Here is a 14,879-nt window from a genome sequence, read left to right on the forward strand (position 1 = left end):
GGCTTCTCCTCGGCTTAACTTCCTCTGTCTCGCACTCGTAAAGCGTTGATTAAAACCCACCCGTGCAATGCGGTGAGACGGAGAAGGCACGAACGGGGAGAGACAGAGAGGGTGGACGGGAGAAGCCGTGGGAGAGGAAAGAGCAAAAGAGGACGACAGAAGGAAGAGGGGGGATCGAGAGGGGTTGGGAGAAAGGGGGCGAGCGAGGGAGAGAGAAAGCGCGAGGAGGTTGAAGGCAGAGGAAGTTTGGGTGGGCTCGCGTGTATACGCGTAAGTGGGTGCGTACCGTTGTTGTGTGGGTGCGTGTATGCAATTGTACGAGCTAGCGCGCGCGCGAGCTCGGACGCAGGCGCAAGAGGGTGAAACCGAGCTGGTGTGCGTGCGTGTGCTCGCGTGAGCGGGTATGTGTGTGTGTGTGTGTGTGTGTGGGTGCGACGACGGCGAGGAGAAAGGAGAGACGAGGGAAAACTAGGAGGCTAGGAGGCGAAGAAGGAGAAGAGGCAGGGTCGAAGGTGGTGGGTATAACACGGGTCGGTAGGGTGGGTGAGTGGATCGTGGAGGGTAGGGGTGGTCCAAGGCGTTGCTTGCTTAATTACTAAAAGCTAATCAATTCCGGAGGAAGTAAAGTTTAAATTGCAAACTAAAGTATAGCTAGCTCCCGGACGTAACGCTGCAAAGCGATATTACCGCTCGCTGCATTCTGCAATTAGCCCGTGGTAAATCATTGAAAACAAATTATGGGCGGAACCTGCGGACGGCTGCTGACCCTCCCCGATCCTCTTCTAGCTCCGCTCGAGTCCCCGTGGCCCGTAGTATCTATAAAAATGTTCGCGAACGAACCGCTGATATTGGAATTTTGCCCGGTAATACGGCCGGTTCTTTCGTTCGCGTTAATAAGCCCAATTAATCCCGCTCGCTAGTGATTTTTCATGCTCCTTTTTGTCCCGGCCGTCAAAGGCGCGACCTCGCCACCGTACCCGCTCGCCCGCTCGCTCGCTCGCTCGCTCCATCGCTACCCCCCGATTTGTCGATCAAAAAACTTTCCGGCCGAGGATGATTCATCGCGTTAAAGATCATTCGTGCGTTCACGATTTCTCCGATTTCTTGCGGAAGATTCTCCTCTCCTCTCCCTCTCTCTGTCTCTTGGTTTCTGCTCGCGTTCGGTCGCGTAGCGCCGGAGCGATATATTCGCACGGCGGAAGTTTCGCTGGACGAATAATACGGAGAGGAACGGGGTGGAAAGCGCGTTGGCGGATGGTTTAAATAGCGAGAGAGGAAAGAGGAAGAGGAAGGTGGCGGCGGAGTCGGAGGAGAAGGTCGGTTTCAGGTTGAAGGCAAAAAGGAGAACGGAACGAGGTATACAGCAGTGAAAACAAGCAATAAAATCAATGTCGTTTCCGGCGATTCAATTCGCAAGACACATCGCACAATTTCACATACAATTTTACGGCAGAACGGCCAGGACTCCTATTTACTTCACGGCCGTCCGTTCCCACCCCCCATAACCGTTTACCCTCTTACCCTCGCTTGGCCGATCGCTCGCTCTTTTTCGCTCCCTCTCTCTGTCTCTTTCGCTCTCTCGCGCTCGCTATCTCTCGAATCCTCGGGAAAGCGCGACACGCGCGCGATCGTTTCGAACGGAGGCCATCGTCGAACCCGAGATACGATACTCTTTCGCAACGAATCGCGACGCGTCGCGATTAATAGCGCGGAGAAGAAACGCGCAGGCGCGCGCGTGCCCGATTTCGATACCACGATATGCTAATCGAACGTTCCTCTATCGCGACCGGTTCATGGTCGAAGCTCGTATAAACTATTCGCTCGATATGTGTACAGGTACATGCACGCGTATATATATATTTAGCCAGACGGTACACGTATAGGTGGGAACGGAGGTCGCTATTGGCCTCCGTTATGAAACCGTTGGACATGCCCGCTGTCGCGTTCCCCCGGTTTTAATTTCCTATTATTTAAACGAGCTCGTCAGTCACCGTGACATTTATCAATCGCAAATTACGCTCGAACACGCGCAATATGCGGATTATGAGCGCGATCGAGTCGACGTTGTTTGCAATTAATTATTCGAAATCAGCCACGACTTTGTACGAGAAGGCCACTTTCCCCGCGGCCGCCGCGGCCGCGATAAATTTTCAAGTAAATTGGTGGAATTAATTGCGCGACGAGACCACCACCGCCGCCGACGCCGCCGACGCCGCCGACGCTGCCTCCGACGCCGGCGCTGCCACGCCGCGTATACGAGCTGCGAGAGGCAACGCGAGCAAACGGACCCCGCGAGCGTAACGAGCGGACTAACACGCCGCGAAGATACGGGAATAGGCATCGATGTAAGGAAATATTTAAACGCGACGTAACGAGCGATCTAATTAGAGCTCGAGTCGCGATAATGGCGTGACGCGGATGTGTTTAGCTACGTTCCTAACGGACCTACTAACGAGTTCGTAATACGCGTTTAGAGCCTTCTTTCCTTCCCTCGTCCGGCGATCCGGGTCTCGCGCGTCACCGACCAAATCCACGATGGCTATCGTCCATCGGTCCTATCGACTGACGTACGCGTCCTCTTCTTTTCTGCCCACGGTAACCGACCCCTCCAGAAATCACGCTGTCGGTTCGTTTATCGATAAAAGTATCGGATCGGTTGCCTGGAAGTGACGCCTCCGCTAACGAAACAAAGGAACTGGGCGTAGTTATCAATCGGATATCGGGTTCTCGATTAATTATGCAACGTAACGCGTGCGCCAGTTTCCTCCATTATCGCGCGTGCACCGACGAATCCACGAATTTCAAGGTTATTAATCTTCTTCCGGCGCCACGTCGAATTGCGTCGCGCTTCTCTAGCCTTCGTCACCGATATTCCAACTTTCATTTCCAACGAATCCCCCCGTTACACGACGTTCGTTCGACGTCCGATGACGCTCGCGGCGAATAATCGTGCCGATCGATGCACGTTTCGGAGCGATCTAATTCTCGGTGCAGCGGACAAAAGGGGTACGTAAGAACGTTACTGGAGCGACCGATCGTCTTCTTGATCTGCCGGTAATTAATGCTCCGGACCTGTTCTCGTTTCCCGTGCTCTGGTTCGATGTCTCGGATTTCTGTACGGAGCCTCCACCGCATAGAGAGGCTTGGACGATTATACCGGTGTCACGATACGACCGTTCACCGCAATAATATCGCATTACCGAGATTAACGTGATCTCCAATAATAGATCGGACAGTGAGCAACCATGCTGGATTAGCTGACAAGAGAGATCCCTTGCGCTTGTCCGGGGCATTATTCTCATTATTCGATGCCCATTAATAATCGCGGCGTCGTTCCTTTGCTGTCCTTAAGTGCGTTCGGTTTGATTCTCCCTTTGATCGTCTGTGCGCGCGATAACGCCACGGGATAAATATCGGCTTGCCCGGTATTTGCGTTACGCGCGTACGCGCCATCTCTTCCGCGAATAATCGTCTCGGGGATCCTTTGTACGCTCGCTGGCGTACGCGTCGCGTAGTCTAGTCGCGGCGCGATGGATCATCGGACGGAAACACGAACGGTAGAGGAACGAAGGAGAAAGAAGGCGCGTTGGCATCGAGAACGGGGATCGTAGATTCAAATAGTAGTCACCCCCGCGCCTTGGCCGAGGGTGACGGCGGGGGGATTCGATTTTTAATCGGTGAGCAGTCGGCGGAAAATAGCCACTTCGTCCCAGCGCGTCTCGTGTCTCTGCGGCCGACTCGACCAGCTGTCTTTTCCGCCGCCAAACAATTGTCCCTTGGTTCGTTTATCGAGCGAGCCGGCTCGAGAAGAATGAAGCGCGCACCGATGTTCGAAAACATCCGAGCGAATTGTACCGCGCTTCCTCTCGCGTCTGCGTGTAAACCGGCCCACGCTTTGTGCTCGCCTCTGTCCGCCTTCTTCCTTTCTTCTTCCACCCTCTCCTCTCTACCTTCCACCCTTTCCTCCGCTCCGTGCGCTCCTCGCGTTACCCGGTTCGTTCCGTTCCGGTCCGTTCTCCGATCTCTTCGAGACCAGGTAACCGAGCAGACCGAGAGGCGAGCAGAAAAGTTTCGCGTACGGGAAGCTACGTCACCGAGCAAAATCGATGAGGTTAGCAACGAGGCGCGGTGGGAAAGAGGCAGAAGAAAGGGCACGACCGGGCCCGACAATACTATCACCGCGGTTCGTTGAAGCCAAGTGTAAATAAATAGATTGCATTCCCGTCCCATTTGTTAGATTAGAATCAAATATAATTTCGCCAGGCTTTCCCGGTATAGGATCTTGATCGAACGGCGCGAGCCGACCGGGCAACCGATCGCTGGCCCCTCGTGCCCCCTCGCTCTGCTCCCGTATCCATTTTCCCGCGTAAATACGGCCAATCTTCTCCGGAGTAATCTTTCGCGGCGCGTTAGTTACGGAGTTCGATGAGAAAGTTTACCGTGGGTTCGCGGCGCGATTCTTTAATGCATTTTGCTTGCCCCGCACAACCAGCCCTGGCCGCTCCCTTCGCCCGCGCGAAATATTGAAATTTACGGGCTGCATTCGACAACATCGAGGAAACGTTTTCAGCGGTCGACGCCGCCGCCGACGCCGCCGACGCCGTGCGCTTATCGGTTCGGCGTAATTGGATGATTAATAAAATTACGAACGCGACACTGACGCGGCAAAAGCGTCTGCTCGATTTCTCGCGGTAATGCGTTCTCGTGAAATGAAACGAGTTTGTCACGGAGAATCGTCGTTAACGGTGATCTTCCTCGTTCTTTCTGCCCGATCGCTTTTCCCCCGTTCTCTCCCTCTCTTCCTGTATATATATATATATATATATGTATATGTATATAGATATATACGTATGTATGTCGTTCGAATTTCAACCGGCCATTGAAACGCGTCGGCTTCCACAAGCAGGTATATACACCCTCGTGACGCGCGATGCTCGACGAGCTAAGGTGATTTTTACAAAGCAAGAGCCAGCCAGGCTTTTAATATCGCGCAGTCCTCTGTGCGGACCAAGTAGGCGGTAGAAAATGAAATTTAATTGACAATTTCTGTAATGCATAACCGGTTATCGCGTATCGCGCACAAAGTGCCGGTGAATATTTTTCATCAAAGGGACGTACGCTTTGTCGCCTAGACCGGTAATTTCTCTGCCGTTGGAGACGCGTGTAAGCACGCCCTGACCGGTATCGGCGTTTGCCCGCCGAATTTCGATCGAAGCAGAGAGCATCGTTCGGGGTATTTAGCCGATTCGGTTCGCGAGGAACTACTCCTTTTTCGCGTTTCCGCTTCGTCGCGCCGGGTGGCCATTTTCGCTATTGTACACCGCCGGTGGCTTCTACGAGAGGAATAATTATTTCTGCGTAAATGACGATAATCGGGCTATTATTACATTTACGGCATTACGGTGGTACGATATTACAGTAGTACGTTATTAGAGTATCGGAGGATGAATATTAATCGAGCACGTACGAGTGGTGCTTGTAATTAAAGTAGACACGTCATTGGACGGAAAATTAAATTAAACGGCGAGATAACCGAGTAATTACGCAATGTCATTTCACCGAACAAAGCGAGATTTCTTCTCGCGCGACCCCCTCGCGCGACACGATGATGCTTCGCGTCGACGTGCCGCGAAATTTCGCCCATCGTTGAAAAATCACGCGCCCCGAACGGTTTTTCCGACGAAATCGTTCCCGAACCACCGAAACGAATTAAATCCCCAGCGAGACGATTCCTCCACCCCCTTTTCTCTCCTCTTTCCCAACCCTCGCGCTCGACAACGCGTTAACGAACGCTAATTCTCGTCGCAGGTGGGTCGTCGATCGGACGCCGATTTCTAAACAAATATTAAACGGCCAATTGGTGTTTTCCGCGTAGCCGCTCCCCTGTTATTATAATTATCGATTGGCTATCCCCGTTTGCCTCGCGACAATAAATTAACGCTCGGTCTCGCGAGCGCGCGCGCGTGTCCTCGCGTACGCCCACTATCGTACGCGTCCATACGGCTGATTTCCAACGACGTTAAGTCGCATTACCGATCGCGTTCGTTCATCGTCCTTTTACAGATCCGCCTTCCTTCCTTCTCGTCCCTGTCCTCGTTCTCGTTCTCGTTCTCGTTCTCGTTCTCGTTCTCGTTCGCGTGTGGGCACGGAGAACGCGACGCCGGAGAAAACGCCGTTTTTACCAATTACCCGGTCATAAATTTCGCGGGGACCGGCGGCCAATTATCCCGGAATTAGCGTCGCGCCGACCGTCCTCGCAAACGGTCGCGCGTCTCTGTCTAAGCGGCGTGCATTCGCCTCGCTAATTAGAAGAAAACCGAGTAATTACACCAGCGGAGCGACCCTTTTCCGAAATTTCGCCGCGAATATAACAGAGAGACTAGAAAGCGAGAAAGCGAGAAAGCGGGAAAGAGTGGGAAAGAGGGAAAAAGAGAGGGTGTGGGAGTGAGCGTGCGAGCGACGGAGCAGCTAGCTCTGGTGCGGTTGCCGGGTCTACGCCGAGCGTCGAAACGAGCGCAAACGATCAGGGAAACACTATTACCGCCTGCACCTATATACGCGAGAACGTTTAATTAATCTTACGCGAAATCAGCGGGCTTTTATTGTCATTAATAGCCCCGGCCTGTATTTAAACGCGCTGCTTTTCCAAGGGCGACCCGCGTTTAATGATTCCGCGTGCACGCGGCCACGGACCAAGTAATTTTCCCCGGTAATCGGAAATATGGAATCGGCCGTTTGATAAAAGACATTAGTAATGGCGCTGTCGATCCCCGATAAACTATTTATTACGGTGGCCATGGCCGGTTTACGCGCGTTACACGCGTTACCCTGGCCCAGACCGCGGATCGGGGCTGCGGATTGCCAGGAACCGTGGTGACGCGTGAGCGAAGCGAGATCGACGCGTGTGCGAACGAACGAACGAACGAACGAACGAACGAACGGGCGAGCGGCCGGCTCTCAAAACCAATTTTCGGGATTTCATTTGGAAAACATAACGTGCTTCGCACGCTGTTTATGGGTTCCATTAGGAACCTGTCAGCCGGTGATCCCGCGTTGCATTCCCATACCACGAGGAAGGAGCACCGTGCGATGCCTGCAGCCGATACACCAATCGTAGGGTTCGACGCCACCACCTTCGGGGACCGAGGCTTATCGGATACGCGGCCAAGATCCACCGAATATCCCTTTTGATATCTGCTTTATATCGAACCCTGGCATATCTTTTCGCCGTCAGCCGATCGTCGCGGTCCGTTCCTTTCGATTAATCGGACAGACGATTCCGCGTACGGTACCGTCTCGCGATCGCGACGCGTCTCGATCCCGGCCACCATACCGATCGAATTATCCTGCGAGTTTCGCCGTACCGCCCTCGAATCCTCGATATCCGTTGCATCGAGTTCGATTAGCGGGCTGATTTGTTCGCTGTCCAATCGAACGACGCTCCCCAATTAAGTTTACTCTAAATTGCGCCATCGTCGCGGTTGTTTTTCTTCCGTCGCCATTCTCCGCGCCCGCCCTGATTGCTCTATGGAAAAATGCATTTTGGTACAGTCCACGGAGGCCGCTGGCAACGTATTTTTCGCATCGGTCGCGCGAACACCGATGACAAACGTTCGACCGGGACGAGTTACAACGCGCGCGTGGCCGGCCAATCCTCTCGCTCTCGCCCGCGCGGCCCTGAGCGAGCGGCCGGATAACGGCGGCTGATCGGTCGAATCTATTCGTCGTTGCGACGTGCCGCGCTAACAAATCGATGGAATCCATTAAATTCGCCGACACGCGGCGTGACGGTCGAATTATTCGTCGCTGCGGAGAAAATTAGCGATTATGCCGCGGTGCGCTTCCAACGATTCCTCCGCCGCGGGATCGCGATCGTTCGCGCTCGAAATCGGTTTGGAATCGGCTCGAAAGGGACCGGGATAAAGGCTGTCTCGATTTCCAGGCCGATAACGAGGCACGAAATGCCGGTCAACGCGGCGAGTCATCGCCGAATCCCACCCTCTTTCTCGTTTCTGCGTACGTATGCACACCCGATACATATGTATATTAAATTTCGCTCCATCGCGGTGTGTCCTCCGTTCCACGAGACGTCTGGATGTCGTAACATCCCGAAAGTTAATTCCTTATGGTATTAATACGGAAAGTGCATCTCCGGTAATGAGATTGCGCTACACGAGGGGGATGATATAAGGGGTCGATTACAAGGCTTGTTCGTAATAACATATTGTTCACTCAGCCGTGTATTTGCCGGGGATAGGCATGACGCGTCGTATATACGTGGCAAATAATGTAACGTAAATAGAGGACTGTTGGGCGCGCACGCGATAATTAATTCGTTGCCTCGGCTTCGCGGAGATCGGTAATCGCGTCGAATCGCGTCGAATCGCGTGGAATCGCGGCAGATAGCGGCGAATAGCGGCGAATAGCGGTGAATAGCGGCGAATAGCGGTGAATAGCGACGGGCGATCGTGGTTGTCACCGGCGTCGCGCGGATAGATCGATCGCGGAGCGGATTCCGATACGCGGATCGATGCCGGAACGCGTGATTCGGCTGGATTAAGAGACGGCCAAGCGAACTGCACGGCGAGGAGTGGACACTGGCGCAAGATGAAAGTCGCAAGTCATGCGCCTAATTCGCTCGAAACGTTCTGTCTTCTCTAGCGTGCACGAGCTGACCGCGGGCTCGGCGACGACGCGGATGGAAAAAGTATCAACGAAGGATCCGAGCGTGGAGGTTCGGCCGGGCCAAGCCCGGCTGCCACCCGCTTCTTTTCACCCCTCTCCCTACCCTTCCTTCCTTTTTTCCCCGCCTTTTTCTCCTCTCCTTTCGCGATATCGGAGGAACGATCCATCGACGCGGCGATTCCCGTTCTTTTCAGGAAAAAGAGACGTGGCCGGTCGTACGGAAAGACCGAGATAATTACTTTCGGTTTTCGGGCGTACGCTTGAGCGAGCGCAAACGAAACAGGCGTATCTTGCGGTCGTGAATTTAATTAAATATTTTCGTGGCCGAATGTCCGCCGTTCGCCGTGATCATCTTGCCTCCTTTTTTTCCTAGACACGGGGCAATTTACTTTTTTAATGTCCGTAATGAATTAAACGCTCTACCCAGGCTACTCCCTTTCCTTTCCCTCGAGTTCCCTTTTGCCAGCCGGTGTTACCGATCCCCGTCTCGCGCGCCACCGCTTCCCCGTTTCTTTCCCACCCGCCACCCCCGTGGCTTGCACCTCCATTTTTATCTCGATATTCCTCCATTGCCTATGCAACTTTGCCCCTCGCGTTTCCTCCTTTCGTCTACCTCGTCCTTCGTCCTCGCGAGTAAGCGGTCGCTCTTGGTTCTCGATTGCTCGCGACAGCGGTCGAATCTAAGCCGAACGTCGTCGCGTCGGATAGCCTCTCAAACTTTTATCACGGCCGGAGAGTTTATCGAGGCGGTCGAGATGGCCGTGGTACGCGTCGCGACGCGTCGTTCGAACGAGAATCCGCGTGAAAAGACTCTCGTCTCGATCGAGAACGCGGTCGTAAAAACGCCAAGGATCCGCGCGATTGCGTCAAACGCGGACAACTTGCCACGCCGTGTCCTCGGCGTGTTTTCCAAAAATTGCCCGACCACTGGATCGGATACGTTTACCCGATTAACGCCACGCAAACGCGTGTCGCCGCGTTTCCGCTCGACTCTCGAGCTCCGCTTTATTCCCTCTTTTCTCGACCTCGGTGGCGTAAAATTGGATTCGACGACGTCGAGTACGTCGCGACACTGCGGAGGATTGCACCGCGTGCGGGGAAGCCCGCCAATTACGTTACTTAGGGTAATGTCATCGACGCCGTGGCGCCGGTGAGGATCGCTTTTTGCGGAGCACCGCTTCCGGTGTGTAAGCATACGTTCGCGGGAGCCAGCTGCTATAGCGAGACGACCCACGTGTAAGAAGGCCTCTTTTGTACGCGTGTCTATCGTTGTTTCGAATTTCGCTGATTAAGATTGCCTTCCGCGCGCGATTAACACCTTCGCTTATAGTATCGCGTGAGACTCGTGGAGGGAAATGGGGCATGTTAAAGGGGTTATAACGCGAAGGAATAGTAGTGAGTGGAAACTGTGGAAAAACTGTATAGATCTTTATTGAACGGACGAATGGTTAGAACTGACCTGTTTAAGGCCACTTAGGTCAAAAGTCGCCTTCAGTAGACTGGAGACGAAAGACAGAAACGTACGCCGCTGGAATGTAGAGTTTACTTCGCTATTCAATTTACTATAACAGGGCCAAACACGAGCGTAACGGGCGAGAGCCGTGATTCGGCGCAACGTAATCATAGGTCAGGCTCCTGGTTAGTTTTCGCCGGTGTCTTTCTGTCTCAGTTGCGTGTTATTCTTCGACGCGTTCGGACGCGATTCCTCGACGTGTGACCGACCTTGTTGAGTATGGCACGCCTCATCGCGACTTAAACGGTAAGACAAAGGCTTAATTGTAATATACCTAGATACTAGTAATTATGGAAGGTGCACGATAGAAATAAATAGGTTACGCGTTGGTTTGGACAGGTTATTGGGTGGGTTTTGTATCGTTGGGTTGGATGGCTCCATATCGGTAGTACTTAGCACTAGAACTACGAACCCAGTCAAAGTGACTGGTCCCAGAATTTTCCTTTTTACAATCACCGAACACGTACGCCTGCTTTAAGAGTAAAATTCGTATCAACTCATATTAAGAAAGAACTGTAATCGATATATTCACTCATATTCATCGTATTGCAGAAAATACTATAATCTGTGCACGTTATAGTTAGGTACCCATTTAACGATCGGTAGTTCGGTAGTAGCGTTAATTCTTCGTTTACAATATCGCGCGAGCCTCTTGATAAGGAAATCGTTTCACATACGAATGTGACCAGTGAGAGCCATGGTGGCAGACACGACTGAACGTAAACATCACCGGTCAGGCTCGTAGTTCGTTTTCGTCGAGAACTTTCTGTCTCAGTTCCGTGTTATTCTTCGACGCGTTCGGACGCGATTCCTCGACGTGTGACCGACCTTGTTGAGTATGGCACGCCTCATCGCGACTTAAACGGTAAGACAAAGGCTTAATTGTAATATACCTAGATACTAGTAATTATGGAAGGTGCACGATGGAAATAAATAGGTTACGCGTTGGTTTGGATGGGTTTTTGGGTGGGTTTTGGCTCGTTGGATTGGGTGGTTCGATATCGGGAGAATTTGATTCCTTCGCCTACGATATGGCGTGAGATTCGTAGTAAGGAAGTCGAACTATACACGAGTATAATGGACGAGAGCCTTTGTTCGTGGACAGAGCACAACGTGAACACGATGGCTCAAGCTCGTGGTTAATTTTCTCCGATGTTTTTCTGTTTCAGTTACGTGTTATTCTTCGACGCGCTCAGACGAGATTCCTCGACGTGTGACCGGCCTTGCTGCTGACTATGGCACGCCTCATCGCAACTTAAATGGTGAGCAAAGATATAATTGTATTGTACTTAGAGACTAGTAATTATGGAAAGTGCGCGGTGTACATAAATAATTCTACGCGTTCGGTTGGATGGGTTCTCGAGTGGGTTTAGGATCGTTGGGTTGGGTGGTTCGATATCGGGAGTATTTAATTCCTTCGTCAACGGTACTACGTGAAATTCGCGATAAGGAAATCGGAAATACGAATGCGACTGTTAAGGGGAGCAATTTGTAGATAGGGCACACCGTAGACATTACCGGTCAAGTTCGTGGTTCATTTTCGCTCGTGTCTTTCTGCCTCAATTACGCGTTATTCTTCGTTGGGTTCAGACCGGATTCCTCGACGTGTGACCGACCTTGCCGTTGACTGTGGCACGTAGCATCGAAACTTAAATGGGAAGCAAAGACTTAATTAGATACTAGTAATTATGGAAAGTGCGCGGTGTTCATAAATAAGTCTACGCGTTCGTTTGGATGGGTTCTCGAGTGGGTTTAGGATCCTTGGGTTGGGTGGTTCGATATCGGGAGTATTTAATTCCTTCGTCAACTGCGTGTGAAATTCGCGATAAGGAAATCGGGCCAAATACGAGTACGAGTATTAGGAGGTACGATTTGTAGATAGGGCACACCATAAATTTTACCGGTCAAGTTCGTGGTTCACATTCGTTCGTGTCTTTCTGACTCAATTACGCGTTATTCTTCATTACGTTCAGACTAGATTCCTCGACGTGTGACCGACCTTGCCGTTGACTATGGCACGCAGTATAGGTACTTAAATGGCAAGGTTAGTCGTTGTACCGATCGATTACCGTTCCCGGTCGATCTCTTCCGAGCTCTTTACCGGTGTGCGTATACGCGTCTCGTGGGTCGTCGACCCTCGATCGAAAAACCCGTTTTCGGCGAGAAAAAGTCGATCGACCGATAGGCGATTTAATCGCGCTGCCTTGACCCGCGCCACCCCCGCTGTTCCTCGATAAAACGCGATCTCGCATCGGAAGTTTGCAAGGGGTTGCGCGATTGTTTAGAGGCTAGAGCGATTTCCGTGTTTGGAGCGTAGCAGGATCGTATCCCGTAGGATGGATTGGCTAGTAACGGTAAAGAGTGGATTTTTCGTCGTCCCGCCGGAGGAAGGGATTCCGAATGAGAAGTAGGAGCTGAATCGGAAGCAGAAATAGGGGGTGGCCCGGGCTGGGGGTGGCGAAGGCGGTGGAGGACAGCGACATGCGTGTTTCCTTTTCCTTTCCTCGGAATCTAATTTCGTCGAATGTCATCCTCGAGACTCGAGAGAGTGCAGCGATCTGCATTCGAGGTTGAATCGTCCGATAGCAATTTCCAAGCGAGGGGGAGAGAAGCTGTCGCGCGCGGCTGAAAGAGAGAAACACACGGAGCGGCGGAGCGGAGGGGAGTGGCACGGGGAGGGGTTGAATCCTGCGGGAGGATACGCTGTCCGTTCCCGGGGAAGTCTCGTCGAAGTATCGAGACCTGTATCATGGCGGCTATAATACATTTTTTATCTGATCGAGGGGATCTTCTTTATGGAGGGTGCTCCGTGCACGCTTCTCCGTCGCTCTCTATATCGGCGCATATGTACACGCGCTCGCGCGCGCGCGCCGCCATTTACCCCGCGCCGCGTTTCGAATACCTCCTATCCCGTATTCGCGTATCTATTTTTCCGTCCGCGAGTTGCTAGGCGCGGACGCGTAGGCAGAGCCGTTTGGTCCTCGAATTCGCTCCACGCGGGTCCTCGGCTAATGGAGAGAACCGACGAGATAGATAGATAATCGGCGATTAAGTTAAACTCGGCATCGGCCGCTGGAAGGATTCGCGGAAACCGCGTTTCGGATGGCGATCGCTGGCTGGAAATCGTTAAAATTTACGAGAGCGATCCATTGGCGAAATAAAACAAGGGCAATAGAGATCGAAATCGAAAGAGGCGCAAGAAAGGGTGGTCCCGGCGAGTGTCTGGGGTGAAGGCTGGATGTGGAGACAGAGGTATAGGGAAAACGAGGGTGGGAGAGGGAGGAAAGGAGGAGAGAAGCAGGGACCGAAGCAGAGCCAAAGACGGATGGTAGCGGCGGCGATGGAGGGGTGGCAAGGAGAGCTCCCTATCATGTGGGGAAGAGGGAGGGCGGTATAGGGGATTGAAAAGCAATTTCCCCGCGAGGGACGCGCGGTGTGTGGTCCGAGCTTTATATTAATGATCCAGATATATTATCGGACGTGACCGAAATTGCTGTCAAAAAACTCGGATATTGGATCGAGAGGAGATTGCGAGAAGGTCGCTCTTCTCCGGTCGCGCACTTCTACCTATATATATATATATATACATATAAATATATATATATATAAGGCTCTTACTACGTGTATGCCGATCGGTCACCGCGGAAAGTCGGTCTAAAACGAGCACTCGTCCCGAGGATATTTCGGCTTTCCGATTCGGCGCTTGTCCGTCGATCGAGCGAAACGCATGGTCGAGAAACGGGAGCACGCGTTTTCGCGAAGCGTCGATCGAAATACTCGAATGGCGGCCAACGTTTCCCGCGACTTTCCAGCGTTTCTGTATCGTATTTCACGCACGATCTTAGGTACCTCGTTTCCCCGGTGCAGCCTATTATTCTCTTCTATTCTCCGTCTATTCTCGGTCTATTCTCGGTCTATTATTCCCGAGCATCGCGAGATAATACGTCCTGTCGTTCGCCGGGGCTCGGACAGATCAATTTTCTTCGCGGATTTGCCCGTTTCGAATCCCTGTCGCCCAAAGCGTTTCGCGTTCGTTCGAATGCCACGATAACGCACGAAACGCTCGCTCGTCTTCGCTGGTCGCCGAGGCGCGCCGCGCCGATTCCCGACCGGGAGGAGAGATACCGGCTAACGCATACGCAAAGGGTTTCGCGGAAATCGGAGCTGCTCGATCGTGGACGAATGGACCACGCGATCGCGAGTCGGGCAATCTTCGCGGCGGAATATTTATAAGACGGCGAAACGAGCGGCGCGAGAGGGGCGGGACCACCGGTTTTGGACGACGAGAGAAACGCTGGCCCGCGCGCGTGTATGCGGGTGCGTTAAATAGTGGATCCTGTTCGCGTTACGTACATACGCGAAACATGTTTTATGCAGACTCGCGATAAGCGATTAAACTGCAACCCAGCCGTACCGGTTTCGAAACGATAAGCCCGGCTAATGAACGCATTTTCTGCCCGCTGAAATCCCTCCGGCGTGTCTATGTTCGGTGTCGAGCATCGCGTTGACGGCTCGTCTAACACGTGTTCGCTTTCGATCGGCCTGGTCGTGACAAAATTTGTCTCGTTACTCCCACAGGCGCGCGCATGCCCGCGTTTCATCGATCGTTCGATCCGTCCCGTTCGAAGGGCACCCGCTGCGACTCCTCTTCCCGAATCTCTCGATCGATCGATCGCCATCT

The 14,879-nt window shown here is 52.7% G+C and overlaps 1 protein-coding gene across 2 annotated transcripts in view; it reads left to right on the forward strand.

The window, feature by feature from the left end:
- Positions 1 to 14,879, forward strand: part of LOC108554813 (LIM domain only protein 3) — a 66,285-nt gene that overhangs the window by 11,082 nt on the left and 40,324 nt on the right. For both annotated transcript variants that reach the window (XM_017910208.1, XM_017910207.1), the window contains exon 2: positions 11,368 to 11,460. The gene's annotated coding sequence lies outside the window, so the exon portion shown is untranslated. The remainder of the gene's footprint in view (positions 1 to 11,367; positions 11,461 to 14,879) is intronic.

This window comes from Eufriesea mexicana, unplaced genomic scaffold (assembly GCF_001483705.2).
Source record: "Eufriesea mexicana isolate 0111107269 unplaced genomic scaffold, ASM148370v2 scaffold77, whole genome shotgun sequence".
Classification (NCBI taxonomy): domain Eukaryota; kingdom Metazoa; phylum Arthropoda; class Insecta; order Hymenoptera; family Apidae; genus Eufriesea; species Eufriesea mexicana.